The sequence below is a fragment of the Rhinopithecus bieti genome, unplaced genomic scaffold (genome assembly GCF_001698545.2).
Source record: "Rhinopithecus bieti isolate Rb0 unplaced genomic scaffold, ASM169854v2 scaffold_37691, whole genome shotgun sequence".
Lineage (NCBI taxonomy): Eukaryota > Metazoa > Chordata > Mammalia > Primates > Cercopithecidae > Rhinopithecus > Rhinopithecus bieti.
Genome location: NW_016815803.1, coordinates 537,835 through 555,957, shown reverse-complemented (window position 1 = coordinate 555,957; position 18,123 = coordinate 537,835). Strand labels below are relative to the sequence as shown.

Sequence of the window (18,123 nt, the reverse complement as noted above, 5' to 3'; positions counted from 1 at the left end):
TATATATATATATATATATATATTGCTGACTAGAAGACTAAGACTATGTTATAATAGAAAGGTCAAGAGCTTTGGAATAGATTTAGACACGAATCTCAGACTTATTGCCAGCTGTGTGAGAGTAGGCAAATTCCTTCCTCTCACTGAGTTTTAATTTTCTTATCTGTAAAGAGGTAAAGTAATAATTACTTTTCTATCTTGTTATAGGGTTTAAAGATAACATAAGTTAAGTTTTCAGAACAGTGCCTGACTTGTTATACAGGCTCAAGTGTGAAAGTTGAAATTCTGTATGTTATTTCTGTTTTCATTCACATTGTGAGCATGGTCAGCAGGTGGTGGGGGAACAAGAGTTGCTTCTAAATTTCTAAGGGACTGCCAATATTGGTTAAAATCATCTCTAAATTCTAAACTATCCTTTTGAACAAAAAGGTGACATTTGATGGAGCCTAACAGAAGACATGAGGCATTACCTAAAATTTTTATATCATTTGTGATTTTTGAGCCTTTGAAACAGAATATCAGAAAAAACCACCAATACCTGCACTAGGAAGCATTCTTCTTTTCTTAGAAATCTATTGCTCTTCATCTCCATAAGTAAAACACACTCTTTTTTTTTTTTTTCTTTTTTTTTGAGACGGAGTCTCTCTCTATCGCCCAGGCTGGAGTGCAATGGCCGGATCTCAGCTCACTGCAAGCTCCGCCTCCGGGGTTTACGCCATTCTCCTGCCTCAGCCTCCCGAGTAGCTGGGACTACAGGCGCCCGCCACCTCGCCCGGCTAGTTTTTTGTATTTTTAGTAGAGACGGGGTTTCACGGTGTTAGCCAGGATGGTCTCGATCTCCTGACCTCATGATCCGCCTGTCTCGGCCTCCCAAAGTGCTGGGATTACAGGCTTGAGCCACCGCGCCCGGCAGTAAAACACACTCTTTCTCACATTTGTACTCATATGTACTTATATGTAGTTTTTTCAGGGTTTCAGAAAATTAGGTCTTTAAACCTGTACCACCAGGATTCTGAAAGCAAGTAAAAGACCTTGCTACCCAGTAAAATTTTAGATGATCTTTTCTTTTATCTATATTGTTAAAAGTAGTTTCCTATATCAGTGATTGCTGCTCTTCTGATTTTACCAGATATTAATTATAGCTTATACTCTGCTTACCCTCAACTCTTACTGTAAATGTGACTTCCGCCCCATGTGTATCCAGATGGGATATTCTGAGATAGTCGCTTCTTCCTGAGGATATGGAATTCCTTTCCAGGAAACGTTGAGAACTATTCTTAACCTGGAACGCCTATCCATCTTGTGTCATCCTTCAGAGATACTGCACCTTCCCTGCTGCTTCTCCAGACTGTTTATTTCTCAGCTATTTTAGGAACACCTTTCTTCCTCAATGATGAAAGCACATTACCATGAAATGATTAGCTATGAATAATCTTATAATGCCTTTGTTTAGGTAAGAGGTCACCAAGCCTCAAGATGTTTTTGTTCTTTATGCTATATCATCGTTTTGTTTACTAGAAGTAGTTTCAAACTGCTTTTAAAGTCATTTTTTATTAAACATGATTTTTATACTTAAAATCTGTTTAATGTTTTCATTCAAATATAATAAAATCATAAATTATCTCTGAGCCAGTGTTTGTTAACTCTGGATATTCACTAGAATCATCTTGGGATTTGTTTTTTAAGTATCATGCCTGGGCTACACACTTAGAAATTTTGATTTAAAAAAATTGGGGGGGGCCCGGGTTTTATTTTTTTTTTTTTTTTTTTTTTTTTTTGAGAGGGAGTCTCATTCTTGTCGCCCATGCTGGAGTGCAGTGGTGCAATCTCGGCTCACTGCAACCTCCGCCTCCTGGGTTCAAGCGATTCTCCTGCTTCAGCCTCCTGAGTAGCTGGGATTATAGGCAACTGCCACCATGCCTGGCTACTTTTTGTACTTTTTAGTAGAGACAGGGTTTCACCATGTTAGCCAGGCTGGTCTGGAACTCCAGACTTCAGGCAATCCGCCCGCCTCAGCCTCCGAAAGTGCTGGGATTACAGGCATGAGCCACCATGCCTGGCCATAATTTTTAAATACTCTGCAGGTGATTTTTAAGTGGAGCCAAAGTTTGAGGTCCAGTATTTTGATGCAACAATTTTTTGCAAGCATTAAAACACTATATCTTTTGGGATGATCAAGAGTTCCATTATATCTCAGAAGAGTCACTGAAGTCATAATTGCCAGTGACTGTGATTTTTAGATCTTTCAACTTATTTTCACTAGGATCATTTTCCTGCAAAAGGGAATTAGCCAAGGAAAGTATAATGTGCTGATAGTGCAATGAGGAAAATGTGTAAAATTTGACCTTACTTTCATCCCAGTCCTGCCACAGAAAGGCTTGGATTCCTGGACAAAATAGTCTCTGGATGAGATTCACAAACATGACAACATCAAGAGTGAGGATGGTGACATGAAAGTTTGAAACAGGAAGAGTGGACATTGGCAAGCAGGGGACTCACTCCTGTTCTAAAGGGGCCTGCTGCTACTCAGCCCCAGCCGGTTGTTTCTATGGGAAGATGCAAGTTAAGTGTTACCAAGTCTTTCCGTTTTTTTTTTTTTTCTGAGGCGGAGTCTCGCTCTGTCGCCCGGACTGGAGTGCAGTGGCCAGATCTCAGCTCACTGCAAGCTCCGCCTCCCGGGTTCACGCCATTCTCCTGCCTCAGCCTCCCGAGTAGCTGGGACTACAGGCGCCCGCCACCTCGCCCGGCTAGTTTTTTTTGTATTTTAGTAGAGACGGGGTTTCACCGTGTTAGCCAGGATGGTCTCGATCTCCTGACCTCGTGATCCGCCCGTCTCGGCCTCCCAAAGTGCTGGGATTACAGGCTTGAGCCACCGCGCCCGGCCGTGTCTTTCCGTTTTTAAAGAGAAGTAGAAATTTCCTTTTTGGGGTGAAAATTTTCAATTATTATTATTGGCATCTAATCCCAACTTTTGTTCATGTGATTATTATTTATACTGTGGGGCTTAATTTGGCCCCCAGGACACCAGTTTGCAATATCTGAATTAAATGATTTCTAAAATTCATTCAATTCTAACACTCTAAAATTCTAAGAGATCTAATTTGGCCAAAACATGAAAATACTCCCTTAAGATGAGAAGCTTCTATTTGAATGTGTGCTTATGTCAATCTTCCTCTTTCTGAACCCTCCCATTTTTAAATTACCCCTGATACCCTTGGTCCTGGCAGCTTACTCTTTCTATTCTGACCCATCCTAGAGTTGACATCTCAAGAATTTAAATAACTCTGGCTAGCACACTGTATTTACAATATATAGGGGATCCTGGTGTTATGTCAAAGGAAAACCTTGTCTTAACTTTTCAGAAGGGAATGGAATGTACAGTACAGTGTGGCCTATAAATCATTTTCAAATTAGTATTCTGTACATCTGGAGAAGAGTACATTTCTACTCATGCATAAATTGCCTATGAACACATTTCAAAAACCTATGCTTAATCTTAGCAATGAACATTTCAAAAAGTAAATTAATATCTTCAAGGAGAAGAAATACAGTATATTAAACAGGAACCCACTAGAAACTCTAGAGTTAAGAGTCTGTCAACGTTTCCATTATAAACCCTGTTTTTGAGGGGTTTATAACTCACTTATAAAAATTCATTGTAGGCTGAGACTTGGCATGTAAGGTCTTAGCCTAGCAGCTTGATGGGATATTAGGTCTGAAAGACCTCAGATTCTTGTCAACGAGATACTATTTTAAGCCTCCAAGATGAGGTCTAAACAAAGACAGGCAGTGATTTAAACCCATATCATCCAGGGACTGCAGAGGAAAACTGAAATAACTGCTCTAAGATCAGCAAGTCGAGCCTTGGTTTTGCAGAGTCCCACGCTGTTGTCTACCCTGAACTGTACATCTTGTACTGCAGAGGATGCAGTCAGCTTTATTTTCCTATTTGGGTCACACTCAATGAAACTTTAATTCCTCATTTGGTAGCTTAATATATTGTCTGTTGAGATTACAGATTTAGATGAGAGTTTATAAATAAGGCTAATTAACATTGAACTTGTAACTCTTTTTTTTTCTTTCCATTTGATAAAAGATATTCCTAGGAAGTAGGAATAGAGTATAAAAATGTCTTAGGCCATTGTAAATTTCTTGTGTAAATAGCTCTGTGATATGTTGCATGTTTAAATTAGCACAATATGTATTCATTTTAAATATTGATCTTTAAGGAAGTCCTACAATAAATCTGAATACTCTTTTGCATCACTGTTTACATTAGGTCTACTATAGATTAAGAGAGACAGTTGCCTTGTAAATTTGCCTGCAGAGTAAGCAGGGGCATATAAATAATTCTGTTTCCAATTATACAAAACAATGATGATAAACTATTGGGAGCTGTGGGACAATTGTGCAGAGCTTGGCTGAATCACAGACTCAGACCAGGCTTGTGAGTAACTGATGTGCAGCTGGAAATTGGAGCTATTGTCTAAATCAGGAAACAAATGAAAAAGGGACATAGAACAAATTCTATAAATGTAGCTCCATCAAGATGCAGTTCCTTTCCAGCTGTAAAGTTTCTAAAGAGTTACCCAAACTATTTAAAAACATAAAGACAGAATTGTTTGGCTTGGTAATGGCAGCAATTTGTCTGTAACAATGTTAAGTATGTTGTGGTAACCTTCATGGGGAAAACCCTATGGATGGACTTGGTTGTGGTTTAGGGTTTCCACCTTCTCCCAGTAGTGGTTCCCTGGGCTGTGGCATGAACTGGTCTTTGAACAATTTGATAGCTCAACCAAATTTCAGCTAGAAATGTTAAAACATAATGATTGAAGATTAAGAATAAATTTACACCTAAGCCATATAATTCCAAAGCCAAGATCAACCCATTCTTCTTAACATTCCCATCATCTATTCAGAAGTGCAAATATTCACATGGAAACGAGGTTGGTTGAAATGTTTAGCTTATATTGGGAAACATACCTGCTAAGCAGCTGAGAAATGTATTCATTTCAGTCTTTCCATTTGACAAGGCTCATTCTCCCAAGTAAAATACTAAGAATTCAATGACAGCAACTGAAGCCGTTCCATTTCTTCTCCTGACTTTAATCTCTCTCTAAGAAAAATATTTCTTGAAATGCTATAATGTGTGTGCATTGACAATCTTACTTAGATATTTAAATAGGCTTGACCTATTTATTCTCTATGTCCAGCAAATTTCTTTTAATGGTTATTTAAAGGGGTGTTTATTATTTTCATGATTAATGATTATTATAATCATACAGTGCGTTTTAGTTTATAAAGTGTGTTCATGTGCATTATTATATCATTACCTCACTGATATTATTATAAGAACGTCAGCAAATTAATTGGATCAATATTTTTATTTTTATCCCAATTTTTTAAATGATGAAAGGAAGTTCAGAGAAGTAAAGTGATATGTCTATGTTTACTCATCTAGTAAGTGTCAAACTGAGACTCCACTCCAGCTATTTGAATGTTAAATACCACGTTCTTTCCACTGTGGTATTAAAATAATGTTTTTAAAGGGGCTGCATTTAGCCTAGGGAGTCCCACAGAAGATGTGTGTAGATCAATTGGCAAAATGCACATCAAGGATTCTTGCTATTAATCTCCATGTTGCTTCCTGTCAAGGTGAAGTGGGCAGTGTAAACCACGGACAGTTCTAAATTCTAGTTTTAATCAATGGCTCCAACAAAGTTCACAGGGTCACCTTGACCATGCTTATCCTCAATATACCATGAAAATGCCTACTAAAATAGTCCAAAGGTGAGAAATGAGAGGAAGTTAGTGAGAAATGGCAGGATGATGGCTATGTTGATTCCAGGGCTTTTTTGGTTTACTATTTTAGAACTTTATTTGATCATTATTTGCAGTCCCTTGTATATTATGTTTCAAGAATATATACCTAATAAATCCATCTGCTTGCTTGGTGAGCTAATTTTGATTCCCAGAAAGTTGGACTTAATTGTTAACTCTATTTTTTTTTTTTTTTTTTCGTTAATGGCAAGGTATTTTACCAGATGCTTTTAGTACTGAAATAACTTTTGGGAGCAAGAGTTGGGTGGAATTTCTTGAGAAGTGTGGAAACTGAAGCAGCCAGTTGTATACTTCCTGGACATTGATGTACTCTTACACTGTGTCTGGTTAGGTGGAACTGTACCATAAAAATAATAACTATATTAAAAATGTAAAGGCCTCTCTGTACATTATCTCAGGGATACAGAGTATTATGTCACTACATTGGATTAAAACTTTAGATGCTGGAAACTTAATGTAAAAAGCTTCAAACCTTAACAAATAATATAGAATTTAGTCTATTTTGTTTCAAGGCTTTGATTTTGTACAGAATTTCTGGCCAACTCTAGGAAGGAAAACGTTCTGCAGTAAAGTAAAATACTAATGACTCCAGAATACTCTGTGACACCTAATTTGGTGATTGCCACCCAAAATTATATTCACCAGTTTAAATCAATTACTTGGCACAGTTATAATTACGTTAATAACACTGGTTTGCTTTTCTAAATCCAAATGTTATATGATGAGGAAATACTCTTACTCTTAAATGGTTTTAATTAAAAAACCAACCATTTTTTAAAAAGGTGGTAAGAAGTATATTTTTTGTCTTCACTTTTGTTTTTTTGAGCACATGGTTTTCAAGAAAAAGGAAAGTAATGATTATAGTAAATTACAGGAGTCAGGCAGCAGGGTAATTAACAGGTAATTATCAATAAACAATTTAACCACAAAAGCTTGGATCCCACCTACCACTTGTCAACAATAAAAGCTTAGTAACTCCACATGCCATTGGAAACAGAGTCTACAGGGAGCCCCTGAAAGGACTGCTAATATAAATAAACAATTCTTTCTTGGGAGAATACACAAAGGCCAGGCTGTGAGTGACCACATAGAAGAAGGAAAGAAAAATCCAGTAGGCAGGAAAAATATTAGGAAGCCAAACATTTGGTTTCAGATTTAGGAGAAAAATATGAATGTGCCTGATACTGAAGCCAGAAAAATTATCTATGAAATGTCCTTCTCATCCCATACATAAATTTTATGTTTATTTAAGCATGATTGGAAATGTATGATCATTTAGCCAAGTTGGCATTATGACTCAGGAAAAAGTGGACTTTATCCAGGGTTAAATATAGTCAACATGATTTATACATTGAATGATTGGTGAAAATCCACCAAAATATATTTACTATGGAAATGTACAACTAGGCTTTGAACCCATCTCTAAACTTTATAGAGATCTTGATTGGAATCCTGTTCCTTTTTAAAATGGGTCAGGTATCTATTACTCTAGCTTGAGGGTATGGGAAGTGGTTTCTAATTAGCTAGTGAAAAGGAGCCATTTAATTCAGACAAAAAACCTGACTCTACATAGCATGAATAATAGTATAACCATAATTTTAAATTTCATTTTGGCTCTGTTAATGTGGTATTGGGACACAATTTCAAGACAGCTAAATAAAAGATTGAATTTCATTCTAGAATAGATTATCTCTTTCTGAATGTTATTTTTACTACACACACACACACACACACATCCTTTCTAAAATTGTAGTTGAATATGTCACAATCAAATGCACTTATTGAATATTGTCAAAAATTTGTGATGTGCTAGGCACAATGCAAAGTGCATTAAGTAAGCATGTTCTCTGTCATTTAAGGTGCAAGAAATAAAATTGTCATAGGACACACTTGAAAGATGTACATGCAACTGAATAAACATTGAGCAGATGTACATATTCAATAAAGACCTCACTATCTACGGGTCAAGGGTAAATGTATATTGCAGAGTGATGAGAGTAAGAGAGCTTGTGGGAGTTATAAGGTTAGATAAGGGAGTCTTAAGAAGTAGTCACCATCTGACCACTGATTAGTCAGGGAAGTCTTTGGGGATGAAGAGCTATCACATATATGATTTAAATGATGGTCAGCAACAAGTCTGGCACATCAGGAGTAGGGAGGTCTTGCCTGTAGAGGGAGGACAGAACAATGCTAGGATGAAGCCATGGTCTCCAGGCCTGGGCAGAGAAGCTCAGTCCTGGGCAGATAGTGTAAGCTGTCTAGGGAAGACCTTATTATTATTATTATTTTTCTTTTTTTGAGATGGAGTCTCGCTCTGTCACCCAGGCTGGAGTCCAGTGGCCAGATCTCAGCTCACTGCAAGCTCCGCCTCCCGGGTTCTTGCCATTCTCCTGCCTCAGCCTCCCAAGTAGCTGGGACTACAGGCGCCGCCACCTCGCCCGGCTAGTTTTTTTTTTTGTATTTTAGTAGAGACGGGGTTTCACCGTGTTAGCCAGGATGGTCTCGATCTCCTGACCTCGTGATCCGCCCGTCTTGGCCTCCCAAAGTGCTGGGATTACAGGCTTGAGCCACCGCGCCCGGCGGGAAGACCTTATACTAAAGCAAAAGTTTTGATCTTTAGTATAATGTTTAGAGTCCTCTAAGACCTAATTGCTAAAGTATCTGACTTGACTTTCCTCTACATTTTGCCTAGACTCCAAACTAAGATCGTTTTCATTTTCTGTTGCTTGGCATTATGTCTGCCTAAATTTTTTCCTTCAGATTGCCCACATCCACTTGCATTCATTAGAACTCTGCCAAATGACAAGTTTCCCATGGTTTTCTTAATTCCCTTTTGAATTTTTTTTAGACAAACCTAGATCTTGTTAAAAACCCTCCCACTGTGTCTTCTGTTATTAAAAAGTAATTAAATAAAAAGTGAGTTTGGATACATCTATCATATAATTTGAAATTACACATGAATGTAGAGAGGAAAGTGACTTTGAAAGATCAATTCTCAAATTTTGATTTAAGAACTGTGCTATTAGCTGAAAGAATATGAACCAAGTCCATTCTTTTGACCTCTGCAAAGTCTAACATAGTCAATTATTGCAGCAGAGCAGGGAACCAAAGAATAGCTTTGAATTGGTTAGACCCAAACTGATTTAAGTTTGCATGTGGTTAAATAAGACATTAGTTAAAAATAATTAATGCTGTCTTTGACCTTTGAAATGAGGAAGGACATTCATTGTCCTCCCTCAGCTCCCACTCCATTCACGTGAATCTACTTAACTCTTTGCATTGCCTAAAACAGAACACAACATTTTACTATATCCAGATATTAAATATCTTTAAAAACATAAGCAGAGTTGTATGCTTCTTAAATGGATGACTTTCCACCAACTTTCACTCAGATATTTAGATATACAGATATATCAGATATTTAAAGTATACATTTTCCATGGCTCACAGCTAACCTTTGAAAACATGTAAATATACAGTGTATGTTTCATGGAATGACAGAGTAATGCTAGGATGAAACTATGGTCTCAACTAATCTAATCCTTTTAGTACAATTTGGCAAGATCTTCTTGGGATTGTTTTAAGAGTTTTATTGATCATTCTCCTTTCAGGTTTCAATAAGACCCAGAAATGGGTGTAGTTATGGTGTTGTGCATGTGTAACTCACAGTTTTTTAGGGAGGTGTCCCTAAATTGCATTATAATGCTTTGAAACCAGAAAGAAAAAAGGTGTGGTGTCTCACACCTGTAATCCCAGCACTTTGGGAGGCTTAGGCAGGAGGATCACTTGAGGCCAGGAGTTTGAGGTTGCAGTGAGCCATGACTGCATCATGGCACTCCAGCCTCGGTGACAGGGTGATAACTTGTTTCCAGAAAAGAAAAGGAAGAAAACAGAAGAAAAGAAGTTAACATGTTTCCTCTTCCATTTTCTCCATCATTTTCCTTTTCTGCCAATCTTCAGTTCACTGTGAACAAACAGGGCCTCTATCATCAGGAAATCTACTCAGCTCTGCTGGGGTGGAGACGGAAGAGAAAGAGCAGAATTAACTTCAAAGCAGGTTCTAAATACACCATCTCCTACTTATTGTGGGATAAGTCTTTATTTTGCTCTTCATTGCTTCCAAAATTTATTTCTACTTCAGATATATTCTTTGGGGTTTAATAAGTATGCTCCACATGTTCCAAAATATCAGTTTTAAGTTGACAAATAAATGGCCAGTAGAGGTGACATTGGGAACACGTGAGTGGCTGTCAATAAATATTCAGTAAACAAATGAATAAATTAACTCCATGTGGATCATTATATAGACCACACTTATTCCATCTTCTTTATCTAAAAAACTCTTATTCTGTCTCTTGGGTCCCTATTTAATTGTTTTTTCACAGGAAGGATTTTCCTGACTGCTCTTCTCAAATTAAATTATGTCCCAATTATTTGTTAGCATAGCACACTAAACTGCTGCTTGATCTTTTACCACATTTTATTGGGATTCACTGTTTAATGTCTACCTCCTCCACTGTGCCGGCCTGTTACGTGTGGTGCTCTGTCCCCACTGCCCAGTACAGTAATTGGCAAATAGATACTTGAACTAAACATTTTACGGGGAAGAGTAACCAGGAAGTAAATTTCAAGTTGAATCGGCAAAAAAGAAATGAACAGTGGGTAAGGTATGCGCAGGAAAAAGAATCTGTGGCAAGAGAAGAAATTAAATAAAGGAAGCGATGTTTGGAATGGAATGAGGGGAAGGTAAATAAAGAATTTGCCATCAGGACTTCATGCCTAAACCATGGAAGAAGTAATAGGCACCAAAGTAAGGGAAGGAAGTAGTTAAACAAAAAGAGAGCACAGAATAATTTACAGTAATAATAACCAGAAATTAAAAATAGAAATGCCCTTTAACAAGGAAGATTTCCTCTACCTATTTTATTTCTGACTTTTCTTTTCCCTAGGGAAGGGGAAAGCAATGCGAAGTGTAAGTTTGATATAAGGATTTGATTTAAGACATGAATTTTCTTCAAAATAAAACCTTATTTCATAGTAAGTAAATATAAGACATTGAACCATTTTAATAAAGAGGGTGTCTATTGTTATGAATTGGTCACTAACTCGACATCATCTTTTATTGTCATAAGAATCATAAGTAGTTTACATATATTAAAATCAAGTTTTGGTTTTCAGCATTCACATATTTTTAAAACTCTAACGTTAGCAAATAAAATCTGTTTTAGAAGTTTCATGAAAACGTGTTCTTTGTATCATTTTGCACAAAAGAAACATGATTTGGTATTTGTTTTTAGCAAGTCTGCCAACCACACAGAGATATTCTTTACCACAGACTTTACCTCTGCCTCCAATTAGAAAAATGTAGCCCATAAGAAATATCACGAAAAGATCAACGATAAATCAAATGCCTGTCAGAATATTAAATCGCTACCTCTTTCTGAGGGGGAGAAGGCAAAGTCTCCTATAGCAGAGCGAAACCAGTAATTTTATAAAGAGATCAGTCATTTTCAGGAATCTTTAACCCTTATTCTTTATTGAGTTCATCACTTCGCAAACCTCAGTTTGCACACGTAAAATGAGGGTGCACATCCTCATGATTTTGAGTCCGTTTCCCCTTCTGTAGGTCATTCACAAGAGCACTTTTTAATATAAAGAGATAATTCTATGATGTAAATTTAAGTTTCTTGTGACTCTAAAATGGATCTTCTGGCTTTAAAGGCATAGCATTTGAAATAGTCTCTAACATTATCATATGAATTGCCATGTAAACACATAACACATAGATATGGCTAAGATCAGAAGCTGCTAGAAATCAGTCATGAAGCCTATGAGTCTATGGATGAGCAGACACCAACCAAAGGAGACTGGGATGTACTGGAGACTTTCTTCGTTTATGGTAGGTCACACACACTGCACTTTTTTATTTTATTTTGTTTTTACATTTTTATTTATTTATTTTTAACTTTTAGGTTCAGGAGTACATGTGCAGGTTTGTTATACAGATAAATTGTGTGTCATGGGGGTTTGGTGTACAGATTATTTTGTCACCCAGGTAACGAGCACAGTACTCAATAGATAGTTTTTCAAACATCATCCTCCTCCACTCTCCACCCTAAAGTACGTCCAGTATCTATAGTTTGCTGCTTTGTGTCCGTGAGTTCTTAATGTTTAGCTCCCACTTGTAAGTGAAAACATGCAGTATTTGGTTTTCTGTTCCTGCATTAGTTCTCTTAGGATAATGGCCTCTAGCTCTATCCATGTGGCTGCAGAAGACATTATCTCATTATTTTTTTTCATGGCTGAATAGTATTCCATGGTGTAGCTGTACCATAATTTCTTTATCTAGTCCCCTGTTGATGAGCATTTAGGTTGATTCCATGATTTTGCTAATGTGAATAGTGCTGCAATTAAAATACAAGTGCATGGGTCTTTATGGTAGAGCAATTTATATTCCCTTGGGTATATACCCAATAATTCGGTTGCTGGGTCGAATGGTAGTTCTGTTTCAAGTTCTTTGAGAAATTGCCACACTGCTTTCCACAATGGCTGAACTAATTTGGATTCACACCAACAGTGTATAAGCATTCTTTTTTCTCTGCAACCTTGCCAGCATCTTTTATGTTTTGACTTTTATTAATAGCCATTTAGAACTTTATTTTTATTTAAAGTTTGAATACTACTCATTTTTTTTGTTTTGCCCTTATTACCACTGAATTAGGATGCTTATTAATAAGCTTCTCAGTAGGTAATTTCAAAGTGAGACAAGTAGTTAATATGTGCACTAAGCAAAGATGAAAATAAAACACATGCCTCATGTTAAAGCTTTATGAAAATTGTGAAGTATTTTACAATGTGAGACATGTGTGTATGTGTGTGTGTTTATGAATTCAACACAAACCATTTTGTGCCTCTAGCAACTTTATTTTTCAAACTAAGTCTTTACTGTTGTTGTTGTTTTAAAATTTTTCTTTCCTCTTAGAAAATGATTATCTCAGGACATATGATAGCTGAGAATTGGGGAGGAAATATAGACTGTCTGAGTATCAAGTGAGATACAGATATAAAATGCCATCTCATGCAGGTCAGCCATATTTAAAATTATGTTTCCTTTAGAAAAGAATGCACACACTGATAAGCTATCTCATGTAATCAATGGGCATGGCTTCCTGTGAACTCTATTCATATTGGATCCCTGTGGTTTATAACGATAGAGAAGAAACATGAAAAGCTCTCTTCTATTTGATAACTATAGAATCCTGGCTAAGTCCAAAGTTTAGCCAGAGAACATATTGGTTTCAGCAGACTATGGTAAAGTTAATTAAGGATGATTAATGGAGCATTTCCTTCCAATGATATCTGTGACAGAACAAAGCTGTCTGAGGCTTGTCAAGCAGAATTTGAGTTGAATGAGTATTTATGTGATCAAATCTGAAGGCTGCCTCTTGACAGAGCGAGGATTCATCAATCAATTGCTCTGGCTCACAGTGGTGGGAAATTGGTCTATCCCAGTAGGTTCTGTTCCCATCCCCCATTTTTTTCATTCAATCATCCCTCGGGCTACAATGCATCTTAGGCTTTTACCTCTGACCACCTTAAGGGGTATCAGAGAAAAGTAAAGGCAAGAGTGAAATCTATTATGGTAGTTCTTGTCTTACCTGAATTCATACAATTAATTTCTCTTAAGCAGAGGGTTATAAAGTGACACAGGCCTAAGCAAGGAATTAATTGGTATTAATACAAGTTATCTCACAACCTAACAAGAAATGATTGTGAGCCTAGTCACAAATTATCACATTTTTCCTTTATAAAATTGCATGCTGTATTCCCTTATAAAATTGTATGCTGTTTCTTAAGCAACTACAGAGTCAGTTAACTCTAAAAATTATCCAAAGAACACACTTTATGCTGCAGGTTTTTGCTTTAGTTACATTCTACGAACTGCCGTCTTCAGATTTGCATTCTCAATATGACGGCCACTGGTCCTGTTGGGCATCGGTTCTGGTTAGACCAAGCATTGATCTACCTGGACAGCAGGCTCTTTTAACCTGGGGTATTCAGGGTCTTTTTTAATTACAGTGGAACATTGACAATGCAGAAGTATGATCAGGGATTAGCTAAAATAGGTATATTTGTTTTATAAGGTTCTTGCAAGTGATTTCATTTGCATTATTTGATGATCACAAAAAGTTCATGCAAATAGAGCAGGTATGACCATCCTTATTATGTAGATGTGGAAACTAAGGCTGAACGATGTTCTATAATTTGCTAGAATGATACAGCTATATATGGCTGAGATAGGACACAGATCCATAGTCCCATCTCTACCATAGTCCTTCATCTCTCCTGTAGATTACTGTCTTTCTGGGTTGTGGCTGACTGCTTATTTGCCCTCCCAAATGATAGCACAATATTTGCAGCCAGAATGTAAGTGTAATTATATAAGTTTTTAATGGTCAAAGTCACTTAAGCAGCTTCAGTCTGATATTACTTTGGCGGATGCTATATTTAATTCTGAGGTTGAAAGACTGATCACAACTTGGAGTGGCAAATTCTGGCACAGCCTGGCACTAGGACTCCTGGTGATTTCAGCGGTAACAACCAACTGCATTTAATTTCTTGATAGTGTCAGCATGGGAAATACACAAACAAATATGGCTTTCCAGATGTGTAAACCCAACAATTCCTGAGATACGTTGTTCAGGAGGAAAAAATATAGGCATGTTTTTGCCTATATTTAGGATTATTATTGTTGCTGTTATTTATGAAGACATTTACAAACAAGCATTTTTGAAGATTTTTTATATAGCAGAGAAGGTACCTTGTTGATCCTTTATCAGAAAATTGCACTGTTCCCCAAATCATGCTTATGCTGATTTTATTTTATTTTATTTTATTTTATTTATTTTTTTTTTTTTGAGACGGAGTCTTGCTCTGCCACCCAGGCTGGAGTGCAGTGGCCGGATCTCAGCTCACTGCAAGCTCCGCCTCCCGGGTTCACGCCATTCTCCTGTCTCAGCCTCCCGAGTAGCTGGGACTACAGGCGCCCGCCTCGTCGCCCGGCTAGTTTTTTGTATTTTTTAGTAGAGACGGGGTTTCACCGTATTAGCCAGGATGGTCTCGATCTCCTGACCTCGTGATCCGCCCGTCTCGGCCTCCCAAAGTGCTGGGATTACAGGCTTGAGCCACCGCGCCCGGTCGCTTATGCTGATTTTATAAGCTACATTCTCACTGTCTTTGAAGAGCATATATGAGTAATTATACAATAAAATTTGCATTAAATTTTACTTAAAGATTGTATAATCATTTGCCATTACAGTATTAATATTTGGAGGAAAAGTTTGTTATCTTTGTTAATTATTTTCAGAGTGCTACATGAGACATAAAAAGGAAAATTATTTAGATAAAAGAATTGCCAATGGATTAGGTTAATATCAATTAATATCATTTCTATTTACTTAGGCTTAAACACGTAACACTTAACTATAACCCCTTAAACTAACACTAAACCATAGTTTTACAGCTATAACTTAAACTGTAACATGAGTTTGATTTCTAAAATCAAAAACTTGAAAGGGGATTAACATTCCACAAAATTCAAAATGAGCTTCAGCATGTTCAGCCATGATCCTTGATAATTAAATATTTTATTTAATTTTTTTTTTTTTTTTTTTTTGACTGCAGAAAGTCTTATTCCTGAGGTTAAAAGTCAGGTCTAGAACTACAGCCTGTCCCCCCAGGCCAGCCAGTGCCAGCAGGGGCAGATGGAAACTCTGGTGGAGGCAGCCACAGAGTTCACAGCTCGGGCCTAGACTCACAATCTCGTCCCAGCCCTTTCGACAGGTACGGGTGATCCACTCGTGCTCGTCATCATCTGCGTTTCTCAGAAAGCGGTTCCTGTAGTCCTTGATTACCCTCGTGACGGGGTTATAGAAGCCGTCTCCACAATCGTAATAGCCCTTGGGGATTTTTCTAGGTGGGTCCATATTGGTGAGTTGAGCCATACCTGCAGGCTTCAAGCCATTGAGGATCTCTGTGTAAAATAGCCGTCGCAGTAATGCCAGTTCTTCTCATCATAGTGCAGCCCGTCTGCAAAGGTATATGTGCCCTTTATGGCCAATCCATTTTCCCAAACGGCGTCGTATTGGGTCCCACTGGGGAAGTACAGAGTTCTTTCGCCATGAAACACACCGTCCTTCATTTCCCCAACATATATTGTTTCAGTAGGGAGGATGTACTTGGCTTTGCCCTCCATCCTCCCATCTACATATTCCCCGATATATTTGCTCCCTGTGACTCCATGGCGCCTGTTTTTAGCGTCCAGCTGTTAGGATCCGGAGTCTCAGTGGATACGGCATCACTATGACACCCTGGAGGGTGTCATTTTTTAAATGTTTTCCATGAAAATATTGAAAGGCCTTATTCTCATCTACTTTTCCTTTTCAGATATTTTTATGTAATACCATTGAAGACCCCTGTATAGTTCTAAAACTTCTTTACACTAATAATTCCTTATTCTGTATTTGGGATAGGAAAATTTATTTATTTTAGCTTTAGAGAAAAAAATCCAAAGATCAGAAAGGAATGACTGAAAGACAGCAATATAGAGAATTGAAATCTTCAGTTTTTCGTTTATCAACTCGGCCCATTTGACAATGTCTTCTGGTATTAGCTCACTCAGAATTTCAGAGATGTTCAACAAATACAGAGTTGAGAACTATTTTTTTCCTTGTTATGCACACTATATTTCTATGGATACTCTTGGATGTTAGAAGCTTTGTGGGTAATTATATCACAGTCTGCTATAGAATTTGAAAATCTGTCAACTACGATTAAGTCAAGTCTTTATCCATTCAGTATTTAGGCAATTGATTTCTTAAGCCTAAGTGCAGGATTTTCATGTCTATTAAATCTTAAAAATTAATTCGGACACATAGCTCTGACCCAGGAAGATAATTTAATATCTAGCTTCTATTATTTTACAGACCTTCCACTTGCACCCCATGTCTGCTCCCTCCCTTAGGCATATGTCATTTCGCTATTACCCCTGCCCCCATCATCCAAGTCACTGATAAAATGTCTGAATGGAATAGAATAGTTTCTAGGTTGCTATTGAACCATTAATTACCCCTGTTTGCGTATTCCTGAACCCAAATATCCAACAAACTCCAATGATAAAAATAAACAACAAGATATCACTTCTATGTTTCATATGAATGAATGACATCACCTTCCAAGTTACAGTAACTTTATGTAGGTAACAATAATTCAGGGTAGGTCTTTATGCAAGTTTCACAGGTCGCACTACAATTGCAAAACAGTCACACTGTCTGTAAAAGTATGAAAGTATTTGCAATTGGAACAACAGTCTGGTCGTTCAGTGAACATCATTAATTCTGGTGAGTTGGACATGTTTAATTAAACTCTCTTGATTAATCTTATGTGATTGAAAGGAATACGGCAAATGCTGTTTTGGCAGTTCGCAATTTAAAAACAAAAAGAAATGTCCATGCCTAATGTCCATATTCTTTGATAATACTTTCTACTAGGCTAATTGTAGGATAATAGAACATAGCACATTGGCCATAATTTTGTCCACGTGGTAGGTAAAATACATTAAAATTCAAGAAAAAATTTAAGGTTTTAGGAAATGCTAAGAAAACTTGCTCAGAGAGGAAAACTTACATAGATATTTCATTGAAGATATTAGTAGTTATGTCTGAATAATGTCACATTTGATATATTGTGCATCACTGCCTTGAATTGCTAAACATGGTTTATTTACAAGGTTATACCTAAAGGATATGGGCTCTGTTATTCCAATTCAGTACTTTTAGAAAAAGTCTTGAACAGAAATAAATAAGAAAGCAAATAAACAAAAGTTAGAGCATGAGTTCTCAGTGAAGAAGTTGAGACTTCATTCCAGACCTATAATAAACTTTTGACTGTGATCCTGAAACCTATGCACAGTATTTTTCATGTTTAGGTTCCTGAACAGTCCAGTAAATCAAGCTTTTCTAATCTAAGACCAGGTAGAATCAGCAGAGACACAAACTGGCTAATGCCATTGAAATGGTACTTATAGGCTTACTCCACCCACCCTATTCTTTGTTTAGTATCTCTGATACACATACTTCTTTTTTCTATTTTTTCTTCACAATCTAACACATATCTGCAGTGTACAAAATTCCACCAAATCAGATTTTGATGTTTTTACCTATGTTTCTCCTCTGTTTACTACGCGGCAAGGACATTTGTCCCCTCCTTCCCTCCCCCCCTCCC

The 18,123-nt window shown here is 37.2% G+C and overlaps 1 protein-coding gene and 1 pseudogene across 5 annotated transcripts in view; one reads left to right on the top strand and one right to left on the bottom strand.

Moving 5' to 3' along the window:
• MECOM (MDS1 and EVI1 complex locus) overlaps window positions 1-18,123 on the top strand; it is a 312,984-nt gene that overhangs the window by 180,911 nt on the left and 113,950 nt on the right. The window lies entirely within an intron of this gene.
• LOC108516317 (MORN repeat-containing protein 5 pseudogene) overlaps window positions 2,187-18,123 on the bottom strand; it is a 20,866-nt pseudogene continuing 4,929 nt past the window's right edge.